The sequence below is a fragment of the Leucoraja erinacea genome, unplaced genomic scaffold, assembly GCF_028641065.1.
Source record: "Leucoraja erinacea ecotype New England unplaced genomic scaffold, Leri_hhj_1 Leri_65S, whole genome shotgun sequence".
Classification (NCBI taxonomy): domain Eukaryota; kingdom Metazoa; phylum Chordata; class Chondrichthyes; order Rajiformes; family Rajidae; genus Leucoraja; species Leucoraja erinaceus.
This window is the reverse complement of record NW_026576575.1, coordinates 165531-177500: the sequence shown is the minus strand read 5'-3', so window position 1 is coordinate 177500 and position 11970 is coordinate 165531. Positions and strand designations below refer to the sequence as shown.

At 41.5% G+C, this 11970-nt stretch overlaps 1 pseudogene; it reads right to left on the bottom strand.

Annotated features, from left to right (window-relative positions):
- Window positions 1-11513: 11513 nt before the first annotated feature.
- LOC129694429 (U1 spliceosomal RNA) lies at window positions 11514-11666 on the bottom strand (annotated as a pseudogene).
- Window positions 11667-11970: the final 304 nt, after the last annotated feature.

Genomic DNA, 11970 nt, shown 5'->3' with positions numbered 1-11970 from the left:
ATACCCCTAACCACAAGCTTACGTGCTCTTATTTATGCCTCAACTTATCTCTGTCACGTCAACTGGGCTTTAGGTGTCTCAGATGTCAACTGGACCTGAGGGTGAAGAATGTAAGGCCAGATCCATGGTCTCCAAGAGACAGAATAGTTGACCCTTTAATCCTAGACTATTCCCATTTCTGCATCTTCCCACTGTAAACTAAAGTTAAACTAAGCACCTTCTACCACGGTTACCCAGCTCAAAATCCAAGTGGATGGAGGGTGAGTCCATGTTTATCTTGTTGTTGGATCGGAGGTCTTATGAGGTGAGAGTCCGCACCTCAGTCCGATGGAGGATTAGAACCCAGGAGTTGACACTGAAGATGGACACCAAATGCTGGAGTAACTCAGCGGGACAGGCAGCATCTCTGGAGAGGGGGAATGGGTGACGTTTCAGGTTTCGACCCATCTTTAGACTTCTGACGCGAAACGTCACCCATTCCTTCTCTCCAGAGATGCTGCCTGTCCCGCTGAGTTACTCCAGCATTTCACAAGACTAAGTGGGACCCGTTGGGTCCCATGTTCACACGGGAGGGCTGGTCCCCCAACGCAACATTCCACCGCTCCACCAATTCCAATTGGGGGAAAGGGGGGGGGGGGGGGGGGGGGGGGAGGCATTCTGGAGTGCTAGTATGGGTATTGTGGGCGGAAGGGACTGGTTTCCAGAGGGCCAGTATGGACATTGTGGGCCAAATGGATTCTTGGGGTGGCAGCTCAGTCACCCAAGCCTGATGTGCTGGCAGCTCACTCATGGCTGGTGGGCTGGCAGTTCACTCACGGCTATTCCTTGAAATTCCATTTCAAGCAGGGTGCAAGGCCACCGAATTCAAGTGCAGTTTCCGACCATTTCAAGCAAGGTGCAAGGCCACCAAATTCAAGTGCAGTTTCATGCCATTTCAAACAGGGTGCAAGGCCACCAAATTCAAGTGCAGTTTCATAGTGTTGAATTAGTGTTGCTCCTAATCTCCTCTTCCAAATCATTAATACATATGGTAAACAGTTGCGGCCCCAACACCGAGCCTTGCGGCACTCCACTCGCCACTGCCTGCCATTCTGAAAAGGAACCATTCACTCCTACTCGTTGCTTCCTGTCTGTCAACCAATTTTCTATCCATGTAAACACCCTCCCCCAATACCATGTGCTCTATTTTTAGTCACCAATCTCCCATGCGGGATCTTATCAAAGGCTTTCTGAAAGTCTACAGACACTACATCCACTGGCTCCCCTTCATCCATTTTACTTGTCACATTATCAAAAAAATCCAGAAGATTATCATAAGTCAAGCATGGATTAATCCTTTTACTGCTATCCAAATGCCCCGTTATTAGCTCTTTAATAATTGACTCCAGCATCTTTCCCACCACCGAAGTCAGGCTAACTGGTCTGTAATTCCCCGTTTTCTCTCTCGCCCCTTTCTTGAAAATTGGGATAACATTAGCTATCCTCCAATCCACAGGAACTGATCGTGAATCTATTGAACATTGGAAAATGATCACCAATGCGTCCACTATTTCAAGAGCCACCTCCCTGAGGACCCTGGGATGTAGACCATCAGGCCCCGGGGATTTATCATCCTTCAGTCCCATTAGCCTACCCAATACTAATCCGTGGAACTCACTGCCACACAGGGCTGTGGAGGCCAAGTCAGTGGATATTTTTAAGGCAGAGATTGACAAATACTTCATTAGAAGAGGATTATGGGGAGAAGGCAGGAGAATGGGATTGGGAGGCAGAGATCAGCCATGGTTGAATGGCGGAATGGACTTGATGGGCCGAATGGCCTCAATCTACTAACCTAGAACCTGTGAACTTGTGAGAGGAAAGTCGTCGCAGCAAGCGCGTCCCTCCCCCTCTTAAATACCTCCTCTTAACGAGTCAGACACCAACTCTTGCGCTGTTTAGAAACTGTGTAGAAACTGCCGGAGGTCCCAGCTGGTCGGCAGTGTCTGTGGTGGAAGAGAGAAGGGTCTCGTGGCTGTTTCGGGTCGGATAAAAAAAAACCCCAGTCAGCTATTGAGTAAACCGGTCCCACCGAGAGTCATGGCAGGCGTTCCCAAGATTCTGGGAGCGTTCAGAAGTTTGAAAGCTGCATTCCCCACCACGTTGAATGTGGCCGGCAACGCGGCGCAGGCAGGGGTCCTGTTCGGTCTTGAGACCTTACTGGAGAAAACCACTCCTTGCCCCTGCAACCCGGAGCTGAACACAGGCCACGTCGTCGTCGTGTTTGTCGTCCCCGTGATCATCCTCTTCATGGTCAGTCTGATGGCCTTACCGGATTCACGGAAACTGCTGAAGGGCTGGACGGGGGAGGACTGGACTGGCTCCACAAAGTGCGTAAAGTGTAATCGTGAACCGTGCGCCTGCTGTTGCTCGAAGCGATGTAAATTCACGGCCATCACCCTGGTGAAAACATTAGTGCCGTCCTTCATGTGGATCGCCATTCTGTTGTTAGACGGTGATCACGTCGCCTGCAGCTACCTGGGACCAGGCGGCAACCAAAGCTGCGAGGAGATTTGCAGCGACAAACCTACCCCCCGATTGAGTTGGATCTGCTTCGCATCGTGGGTGAGTGATTTTTAGTTTAATTTAGAGATACAGCGCGGAAATGCCCCCCGACACTATCCGCCACACACTGGGGACAATTTACACTTACACCAAGCCCAGTTTACCTACGGACATGTGCGAAACTTTGGAGTGTGGGAGGAAACCGACGCGGTTTCACGGGGAGAACGTGCAAACTCCGTACAGACAGCACCCGTGGTCGGGATCGAACCTGGATCTCCGGCGCTGTGAGGCAGCAACTCTACCGCTGCGCCACCGTGCCGCCCAAAGAGTCAAATGAGAGATCTGTCGAACCTGAGGTCTCAATGATGTATAACTAGGTATAACTAGCGACCCATAAGATATTTCAACAGTCAGACAATGGATCACTACATTCAAGGCAGCGACTGGAGTCTATAGGAAGGGAATGAATCAGCATCTCTGGAGAGAAGGAATGGGTGACGTTTCGGGTCGAGACCCTTCTTCAGAGTGAGAGTCAGGGGAGAGGGAGTCTAGAGATATGGAAGGGTAAACGACAGGCCGAGAAGGGGCATAAGACGATGTTGTACATAGAGCCCTAGCGTGATACAGCGTGGGAAAATGCCCCGCGGCCCAACTTGCCCACACCGACCAACATGTCCCAGCTACACATTGCCCCAGGGACCCGGGTTCGATCCCGACCACGGGTGCTGTCTGCACGGAGTTTGCATGTTCTCTCAGTGACCTGCGTGGGTTTTCTCCGAGATCTTCGCTTTCCTCCCACACCCCGAAGACATGCGGGCGAGCCGGCTTGGTACCATTGTTAATAGTAAGATTAAACGAGTACTTACCAGTACGAAGTTTGATCTGTATTTTATGAGGAGTTACGATGAGGGATTACGTGAAGAACCCTGCCCAGTGCGCAGGTGCGGCATACTTCGAAGCAGCGGTGTGGAATCACAGATAGACACAATATTTGAAGTAAACATAGTAAAGATCAAGGAGACATCAGTTTACTAGTTTGACCTATATAATGAGGGTGAGAGCGGAGGGCACGTAATCCCCTCATCGTAACTCCTCATAAAATACAGATCAAACTTCGCACTGGTAAGTACTCGTTTAATCTTACTATTTTACTTCGGAGTCACGTGAGTGACTACGTGAAAATTTCAAAGGTCTGTGATTTCAAACCGTGTAACAGTTTTAATTTCACTCACTGCCGAAGTTCTTGAGGGAGGAAATGTTATCGTAATCAACCAATGGATCTGCTTTCTCAAGAAACAGAAAGTATTTATTAACAATAACAACATAAATAGCTCCCCTGAGCTTAAATTAAATATTTGCAGTTTGTAATATTCTGTCTGCAATTAAATCAGGCTTATCAACGGTTTACAATAAAAATATTCTGAACGTCGTTTCCCTTGACCATCCTGCTGTATTGAGAATGTGGTCAACCGGGACGTCCATTCGTTCAGCCGCTGATATCAATGCTGCCCTAGTGGAATGGGATTTAAATGTATTATTATCTATTCCGGCAGCTTTCAGTACCTGTTTGAGCCACCTTGAAGTGGTTTGGCTCGTTACCCCGTCTTGGGGTTTCTTGTGGTTGACCCATAGGCTTTTCCTCTCCCTCTAAGATTGTGGGTTGTGTCTATATATTGTTGTAGATGGGTCACCACACTCAACCTGGACTCTGGTGGGTAGGCCCGGAATACCACCAGTGAATTGGGCGTTCCTGGTTGCTTTGGTTTTTACCAGACCTAGAATGATGAACGTGATGCGGTCTGGGGTGATCACCATGTTATCCAGTCTAGTTTTATGGAGTGACTGAACTCTGTGAGCGGATACGAGAGCCATAAGCATGAGCGTTTTCAACGTAGATTGTGCAAGACTGAGGGATCTAGCTGGTGGCCATCCTCTGAGATATGTCAATATCACACTGACATCCCATACATGGGTATACCTGGGTTTTGGGGCTTGTTATTGTAAATGCCCTTCATAAGTTTTATCTTCAGTGGATGGGATCCCATGCTCTGCTGTCCTGCTGTTTTTAGATAAGCAGACAGGGCGCTTTGTGCTGTATGTACGGCACTGTAACTCATCTTTTCATCATGGTGTAGATGGTCCAGGAACTCCAATACGTCAGTGGTTGAGTAGTTTTATATGTTGTCCCTGCGTCCTGGCAGTATTTTTCCCATGTTTGCTTCTTGGTGACTGTTCGCAGGGATGCCGACATGGTGGTGATGGTTCATTTGGATAATCCCAGTCCCTGGTAAGGTCTATTCAATCCTACAACCCAGGAGTTAGATGTTTTTATGGCATGGGTGGCTTATGCCTGAAACTGGGTGAGTCAACAACCGTGGTCCACTAGGGAAATCCATAGGTGACTCGACCACCATGTCCTGATGAACTGGGAACCATGGCTATGTAGGCCGGTCGGGCACCTTCAATATCCCAGAGGCAGATTCCATCTGTATTGCGAAGTCCCCAACTGATGAGGCAGAAGGGAAGGAAGCAAAAGCAGAAATTCCCCCTATCCAGCGTGTAGGCATCTACCGCTGCTGCCTCTGATCTGGTTCCTAAGTCACATACATAGGTTACTGGTGATTCTGTCTTGTTGCAAACAAATTGATATCTGGCGTTCAAATTGCTTAATAACTTTAGCAGATATTTTGGGTTTGACATCCATTCAATGTTATCATAAATTTTTTCCCCCGTGACCTGGTGTCTCCCACTGTGTTCTAGCTTACCTAGGAGATAGGCAGCCGATAGTTAAAAAATGTCTTTTGACACACCATTGCCAGATCTGTTTGACCAATTTGTTGCACGATAATGATTTTATGCTCCCCATATGGTTAATATAAGCCACCACCATAGTATTATCAATCCGTACCCGTACATGCACGTGCTGCATTTGAAATGCATATGCTTTTAACCCAATAGGCGACCACCATTTCCAAATAGTTGATGCCCAGTGTGTGTAGTAACGATGATTCTGAATTGGTCCATCTGTTACCTGTGCTGGATATGGAGTTAGTTGCTCCCCAGCCTAAAGCACTGGCATCGGTTTTTAATAACCAAGTTAGGATTGGTGATAATAATAGGGCTGAAACTGTGCCAAACATTGTCTGCCCACCACTGTAATTCTGATATAGCTTCAGTGGGTACATTCATGATTTGATTATAGTGACCCGAGCACCTTGGCAAAGTAACAGTCATATGGATAGAATTGATAATAAAGCCCAGATAATCCATGGTAGTTAACGGCTTCAATTTTGGTTTATCTGGGTGTAGGATGAACCTCAGTGTTTCAAGGAGCTGTTTCGTAGCTAGAACTGCTGCCACAGCTAATTCCTTTGTTTTCCCTAATATGAGGATATCATCCAATATATGCCATGATTATGCTTTTGTTTTCTTAATATTTTCATGGCTATTTTTAGTATTTTTGTAATTAGTTTAGGGCTGAGGTTAGACCATTGGGAATGCTCTATACTCCCATAGTTGCCCCATCCAGATAAACTTAGGTATCTACAATGATCCGTGTGTATGGGTATTAGATAGTAAGCATCTTCTTTTTTTTTTTTTTTTGTTTATTTTATTAGAAGTTAATACAGCACAAAACAGTACAGTGGAACCTAATTTTAGGTGCCAACTATGTAATACCGTAATCCATTCTATGTACAACCTCTAGTTTTATGTTATGAGAAGGAAGTAAGCAAGACAAGAAAAAGAAAACAATAGAAAGAGGAAAAAGTGGAAAAATAGATGGTAGAGAGTAGAAAAACGTGAAGTGTGTATATAAAAAATAAAAAAGGAAGAGAGAAAATGGAAAGTAGAAATAGAAGAGAAGGCCCCTTAAAAGAGAATTTTTCAAATCTGTATTCGGAGATGTAGATCTATCCGCGTCATGAACTGAAATCAGCAATCTTTACGGTACCGCTGCATCACATGATTCCAAAAAGTCGATGAAAGGAGACCAACTCATTAAGAATTGGTCATATTTATCTATTAGTCGGAGTCTCATTTCTTCAAGGCGTGCTATGTCCATCATATTCCTAATCCACATTTTAACAGTTGGTGTGGTTGTATTTTTCCAAAATTTAAGTATCAATTTCTTTCCAATTATTAACCCATAATTAAAAAAAACATTTTGATCTTTATTTAAATTGGTATCTTCTCCTATTATTCCAAGTATAATCCATTCCGTTTTGGGTTCTATTCTTGACTTGAAAAGCTTTGTAAATATATCAAATATATCACTCCAAAATTTATTCAACTTTGTACATCCTACAAATGAATGTGTTATATTAGCGTTTTGAAACAAACATTTATCGCATCTGGGAGAGACGTTTGGATAACATTTATTCAACCTCGTTTTTGAATAATATAGTCTATGTAATAATTTGAATTGATTTAAATTATGTCTAGCATTAATAGAACAGTTATGTGTATTCATCAAATACTTTTCCCATCTAACCTTCGAGATCTTTATCATTAGCTCATGTTCCCAATCTTCCCTTAATGCTTCTGTTAAGGGTGATTCTCTATTTAATATATTATTATAAAAGTATGATATTAATTTTTGTGAATCAGCCTTAATATTCATTGCTTCTTCTAAAGGATCTAAAAATATAGTTTGAAATCTATGTGTATATTTCTTCGTAAAGTCACATACTTGTATATATTTAAAATATTGATTATCCTTCAATTTAAATTTTAATTTTAATTGTTGAAATGATAACAGTTTGCCCACTTCATACATATCCCCTACATTCCTAATCCCCAGTCTATCCCATTGTTGATATGCGTTGCAGAAGGTTTGAATGCGGGGTTGTTCAATAGTGGGATTAGTACTGATAAATTATTTAATTTCAAGGATACTTTTATTTGTTTCCAAATTCTTATTATATTGTGAATAATTGGGTTCTTCTTATATATTATACTATTCAATTTTATCGGCGAGAGCAGGATCGTTCCTATATCGTGCGGATAGCACTCCTCTTTCTCCATTCTTATCCACTCCAACTGCTGAGTGGAGCTATCCAGCCAGTACATTATGTTCTTAATATGCACTGCCCAGTAGTAATACATAAAGTTAGGTAATGATAAACCCCCAACTTCTTTAGATTTGCACAAATGCTTTCGTTGAATTCTATGTGTTCTGTAGTCCCATATAAAATTAGTGATAGTGGAATCTAGTTTTTTGAAAAAATATTTTGGAATATATATTGGGATCGCTTGAAACAAATATATTAATTGTGGTAAGAAAGTCATTTTTATAGCGTTAATTCTACCTATCAATGAGAGCGGAAGCGTTTTCCAAAATTTAATCGTATCATTCAGTTTATTTAATAGTGGTATAAAATTGGCACTAAATAATGATTTGTGTCTTCTCGTAATTTGAATACCCAGATACTTGAATTTTTCTGTTGCAATTTTGAAGGGGAATTTTAGTAAGTGTCTCGAATCCTGTGGTTTTAAAGACATAATTTCGCTTTTATTCCAATTTATTCTATATCCTGAAAAAGAGCCGAATTCCTCAATTAGTGTTAATAAGGTGGGTATACTCGTTTGTGTATTAGTAATATATAAAAGGATATCATCAGCATATAATGAAATTTTATTCTTTGAGTCCTTGCTGTTATATCCGTGAATATTCGGGTGATTTCTAATCCTTTCGGCCAGCGGTTCTATCATAAGGGCAAATAGCAATGGTGATAAGGCACACCCTTGCCTATTACCCCTTGATAAGTAAAATTTTGGAGATAGCGTATTGTTAGTTAATATTTTTGCCGTAGGTCTATCGTAAAGTAGTTTAATCCATCTAATAAAATTCTCTCCCGTATTAAATTTTTGGAGTACCTTGTATAAATACTGCCATTCTACTTGATCAAATGCCTTCTCTGCATCCAACGTGATAACTGAAATATCTTCATTGTCCTCATTATGAGAGTACATTATATTAAAAAGCCTTCTCAAATTATTAAATGATTGTCTTTTGGGTATAAATCCCGTTTGATCTGTATTTATTAAATTGTTAATATAATTATTTAGCCTTCTAGCTAGAATCTTTGCTAAAATTTTCTGATCCGTATTTAGAAGTGACGTAGCTCTATAAGAACCCGGTTCATCTAAATCTTTATCTTTTTTTGGTATAAGCGTTATTGTTGCTTCTGCTAGGGTTTCTGGTAGTTTATTTTCAGTATAAGCCTGCATGTATAAATTGAATAATCTTGGTACAATTGACTCCTGAAATCTTTTATAAAATTCATTACTAAAACCGTCTGGTCCTGGGGTCTTCCCATTTTTCAGTGAGTTTATTATTTGTTTTATTTCTTCACTAGTAATCCGTGCTCCTAATTGCTCTTGTTCTAAACTATCCAATTTTGGGAGCTTGCAATTATCTAAAAAATTTGTAATTTTACTTACATCTGTCTTTATTTTAGATGTATATAAATTATGATAAAATTGGGCAAACCTCTTATTAATATCCTTAGGCAATGTTAGAAACTCACCCTTATCCGATTTAATTTTAGTAATAGTTTTTTCCTTTTCTCGTTGCTTCAGTTGCAAGTAGTTTATGTGGCTTATCCCCAAATTCAAAGTGTGCTTGTTTTGTAATTTGGAATAATCTTATTACTCTAGCCGATAGTATTCTATTGACTTTATATTTCAATAAAGTTATCTAATTATGTTTATTTATGTTTGGGTCAGTTGCATTGTCCAGTTCAAGTAATTTTATTTTCTGTTCTATCCGCTGAAGTTCTCTTTTATTTTCCTTATTTTGAAAACTTTGGTAAGAGATTATGACACCGCGAATATATGCCTTGAAGGTTTCCCATAATAGCGGTGCAGAAATACCCGGCGTGTCATTTATTTCGAAAAAAAGTTTTGTTTGTTCTTTTATATACTCATAACCCTGCGGGTTATTTAATATGTGTGCATTGAATCTCCAAAAAGGTTTTATACTCGGCATTCCCTCAATTTTAAGTATAAAAGTCAATGGTGAGTGATCAGAAATAATACTATTATGATATGATGGTTTATTCGTATATGGGATCAATTTTGTGTCCAATAAGAAATAGTCAATTCGCGAATAAGTTTTGTGAACTGATGAATAAAATGAGTATTCCCTACCACTTGGATTTGCTATTCTCCAAACATCAGCTATGTTATTATTTTTTATATAAGTATTTAAAAATTCACAGGTCTTAGTTTTAACAAGACGCTTCCCTAGCTTTATTGATTTATCTAAGTATGGATCTATAACACAGTTGAAATCTCCCCCCATTATTATATTTTGAAAATTATGCTCTGCAATTAAATCTATTATTTTCCTAAAAAATTGTGGGTTATCAAAATTAGGCGCGTAAATATTTATCATAGTTAATGGTGTATTGTAAATTTCTCCTGTGACTATAACATATCTTCCCTCTTTATCCGATATGGAATTCTTTAATTTAAAAGGTATGCCCTTCCGAATTATAATGGCCATGCCTCTTGCTTTAGAGGTGAATGAGGAGTAATAGGTTTGACCTATCCAATTTGCCCTTAATCTGATCTGAGTTTGTTGTTTCAAATTTAATTGTGCCAGAATTTTACCTCTTTTAATTGGCTCATTCGCACCTCTGATGTTCCAACTACAGAAGGTGAGACCTCCGATATTTATTCGACTATTATCTTGCATTGGCTATTATTACCAGACTGTATGATTCATGTGATGCAGCCAAGTACCTCAGAATCCCGAATCCAGAGTTGTCCTTCATAATTTCTACAGTAGTTCTACATCTCCTGACACTATTAAACATAATTAAGGGAAAGAGAAAAACATAAAATAAAGTGTACATAAAAATGATTGAGTCATACAACACATAATTGTGAATAAACAAAAAAAGTGAATGTAATTTATCAAAAAAGCGATAAATTACAAAAAAGCCACCTAAGGTAGCTAGATTTGTTTTTAAATTGACCTCCGTCGATGAGATTATGCACTGGGCCTTATCCCCCTATTAGAATTTGACCCAAGGTTAGTTGGTTCCCTCTAATTGTTACCAAAATTATCATATCAGGTCATCGCTGAACAGTTTAAAATAGAATAAAATAAAAGGGAAGGTAGAAGTCTTCAATATCAATGCTTGCCATAAAGTATCCTTTGGAGATCAGATGTCTGGCAGTGACAATACGTCTCCATCTTAAAGTGTATATACTCAACAGATTTATTTAGTGATGTAGGTCAATGATGATGCGACATCCACCATATTTTTTAGTTTTAGTGAATATATTCGATACAAATTCCAATGGTTCATGTTTGTTTTTTTTTTCCCATGATCCCTTTTGTAATGAGCCTTTCTAGTTCAGCTTGACCTTCTCGCTTCTCTTTCTTAGAGGGAAAAATGCCCTTTGGGCGCATTGCCGAACTGGCGGTAATATGCCCAATTTGAATTCAAGTTTGTATCCACTAATACTGTTGAGTATATATTTGTTATTTGTGACAGTACCCCATGCTTTTTTAAACAAGTGTAAATGCCCCCCCAGTTAGTAGAGCACCCTTATTTTGTGTAAGCTGGCAGGAACCAGACTACCTACCTCCATGTTCATTGTTTTTTCATGAAGGCTCTGTTTTGCTGGAATGCTGGTGCTGTCGGTGGGGCGGTGCATTTTCCCTGGGGTCACGCTCTGGGCCCAGGGTAATAAGCAGCGGTCCCCGAGCTTTCACCAGTCCTTGGATGTGGGTGTTGACTGGTGGATGCCGAGGTGGATGCCAGCTGGGTGTTGGATGAGATGTCCTGCTCGTTCCCGGGCCTGCCCTCATGAGGCCCACAGGTTTAGCTGCCTCTCTTTCCGCTGCAGCGGTTTTGCATAGCCCCGCATATTTGGGGTTGAGGGCAGGTCTTATATTGTCCTGCCTTAGATTGTTGATCTGTTGGCAGGTGGTCATGTTAGTATGTTCCATGGAACGAGCAAAGGCGGTGATCCACAAATTTTGCAGTCGAGTATCCCGCATTTGGGGATATCGCAGGCGTCAGCACACCCGAAGTGCAATGGGATAGCCTCGTCCTGGGAGATCGGCCATCGTGACCACCGATTCTCCCCTGCCAGGTAAGTATTGACTGCGAGTCTGCTGACCCAGCTGCCTCCAGATTTGACACTTTACTTTTAGTGCCTCTCAATTCTCTGGCGCTGTACTCTTCTAAAGCTTCTAGAAAGGCCTTCTCCTGCAGAGCTTTGTTGGAAAGATGGTTGATACTGGCTGCCATCTGGGTTCCAGTAGTCTTCCTGCGCGTGGAGGTGCCGTATAGTGGCCCACGACACCCAGCAGCTCTTCATGATCCTGCTCCCCTGGCATACTCCTGCTCTCGTCCGCCTGCACAGCGTGTGAGCCAGCCCAGCCCTGGGCTCCCTTGCTAGCCT